Raw genomic sequence first — 2500 nt, 5'->3', positions numbered from 1 at the left:
GCCTTAACCTAACCCATGTTGTGCCTTAACCTAACCCATGTTGTGCCTTAACCTAACCCATGTTGTGCCTTAACCTAACCCATGTTGTGCCTTAACCTAACCCATGTTGTGCCTTAACCTAACCCATGTTGTGCCTTAACCTAACCCATGTTGTGCCTTAACCTAACCCATGTTGTGCCTTAACCTAACCCATGTCGTGCCTTAACCTAACCCACGTCGTGCCTTAACCTAACCCACGTTGTCGCCTAACGTAACCCACGTTGTCGCCTAAACCTGCTCTGTAATTGTTATACGACTCGTTCAATTAGTGTAGTGTTGCCCACCCGCAACCCTCGCAATATAGTTCGCTACTCGCACTCCCCGCTCCCCTGTGTATCGCTTCATGTTAAACACCTTGCAAGTCTTGCTCACTTTCCACATGCTCCTGCTGTACACTGTAATGTGGATGGCAGCAGGACGTACATGCCGCCCCTCCCCACGTCCCCACCTTGCCCCCTGCCTTCGCAAGCTGGTTGGTGAGAACTTTGCATGTTCAATGCCCTCCGCATGCGACGTACTCAGGCTACGTTGTGGTGCGGCCTGTGTCAACTGTCCGCTAATGTCGTACGCGTAAACCACAATCTGTACTGCACATTCGTCCTTATGTACTGAATGATACATCGTGGCACATGTGTGACCGTACAACGACTGCGCCCAAAAACGGCGGACCATACAGTGCAAATATTGTGCACGCAGCTACGTGTCGTCTCCCTATGAGAGCTGGATTGCAGTGTGGTACGCCATAGAGACGTGTGGGAGGAACGGACGCCGTGGATGGCGATCAGCATGAGCTGTCTGTTGATGTATTCGGACCTAGTCGTCTCTCCTCACACACCGTGATGGCATGGTGCACCGCGTTCCATATCTGCGACATGCTACAGAGGCCGGTTGACAGTCGTTCGAGCAATGGACATCGCATACGTACGGGGGCCACCTTCCACGTATTGTCTAGGCGTGCACATTTTGTTGCGTGTATGTGGGCAGACGTAGTGTGGCGTGACACCTGACACAGGCATGCAATAATCGTGGAAGTTGCAAATGGCGATGGACGCCTGCGTTTTCTGGTGAAGTTACGCAAATGAACAAATGGTAACCTGTTGTGGTGCGGTTGTTCTCGCTAGGGGTGAATCGGTGATGGCGACGATAGGTTGAGGTACTAACCGGTTGTTCCAGCGATACCCACCATGCCGACGAAACTGAACGGCATCTGGGTGTGAAGCGATACGCGGCGGTGGCTGGGTGGGACCGTCCCCGGCCGGTGAGGGGGCGCCTCCCGGCGTGCTGGCCGCGCGGTGCGTGGGCGCACGCGCTACAGCCGGCTGGTGGGGGCGGCCAGTGGCAGGCGCGCCGGCCGACGGACGCGGCAGGCGTCGCAGCTGCGCGCCGGCGCACCCTGCGCGCGGCGCCGTGCGGCCAAAGTAGGTCCTCGCGGGCCCGGTGCGAAGCGCGGTGGACATCTTCAGTGTGCTGGTCCGATTGAGGACTGTGTGCGTTGAGGATGCGCTGCCGCCCGGCGCTCGGCGCCGCGACGCCGTCTGCTGCTCGGTCGCCCCAGCGGTTCTCGCTGGTGGTTTGTATCGCAGCTGTGCGGATGTGTTGGCGCGTGCGCTGTGCTGGGAGAGTTCGCTTCGGCACCCAAGTGGGGCTTTTGTCCTTCTGTGGCGCTGGCGTTGGAGCTGCCGGTCACCGTAGGTGGCGCGTGTTGTCTCCCGCCGGCAATGCCACGACAGCACGCTCCCGGGCCTCTGTCGGCAGCGGCAAGCTCAGTTGGGAGCACGGGTGGTCGCACCGAAAGCGTCTACTCGCCTAACTCCGGGCGATTGCGCCTCTCTCGAACCCGACCAAGTACTTGGGACGGCGCTGCGCGCCGCCGGGACCTGAGAGGGTTTCGAGGTGTATTGTGCAGGGGAGCTCAGCCTCCTCCTGTTTGCAGAATGATTGAGCGGACGCTTGCGTGTTCGCGCGGGCCCCCGGGACACACTCCCGGGCGGCCGGCTGCTCAGCTCTAGTTGACGCAGCTCCCTGGTTGATCCTGCCAGTAGTCATATGCTTGTCTCAAAGATTAAGCCATGCATGTCTCAGTACAAGCCGCATTAAGGTGAAACCGCGAATGGCTCATTAAATCAGTTATGGTTCCTTAGATCGTACCCACGTTACTTGGATAACTGTGGTAATTCTAGAGCTAATACATGCAAACAGAGTCCCGACCAGAGATGGAAGGGACGCTTTTATTAGATCAAAACCAATCGGTCGGCTCGTCCGGTCCGTTTGCCTTGGTGACTCTGAATAACTTTGGGCTGATCGCACGGTCCTCGTACCGGCGACGCATCTTTCAAATGTCTGCCTTATCAACTGTCGATGGTAGGTTCTGCGCCTACCATGGTTGTAACGGGTAACGGGGAATCAGGGTTCGATTCCGGAGAGGGAGCCTGAGAAACGGCTACCACATCCAAGGAAGGCA

The 2500-nt window shown here is 57.5% G+C and overlaps 1 non-coding gene across 1 annotated transcript in view; it reads left to right on the top strand.

Moving 5' to 3' along the window:
• Window positions 1-2058: 2058 nt before the first annotated feature.
• Window positions 2059-2500, top strand: part of LOC124752949 — a 1909-nt gene continuing 1467 nt past the window's right edge. Inside the window, exon 1 of the ribosomal RNA XR_007012293.1 lies at window positions 2059-2500. This exon is cut by the window's right edge and continues 1467 nt beyond it. This is a non-coding gene — a ribosomal RNA (small subunit ribosomal RNA).

The sequence above is a fragment of the Schistocerca piceifrons genome, unplaced genomic scaffold (assembly GCF_021461385.2).
Source record: "Schistocerca piceifrons isolate TAMUIC-IGC-003096 unplaced genomic scaffold, iqSchPice1.1 HiC_scaffold_496, whole genome shotgun sequence".
In the NCBI taxonomy this organism is placed as follows: domain Eukaryota; kingdom Metazoa; phylum Arthropoda; class Insecta; order Orthoptera; family Acrididae; genus Schistocerca; species Schistocerca piceifrons.
Note: the sequence above shows the minus strand (reverse complement) of the source record. Positions and strands in the feature narration are given on the sequence as shown.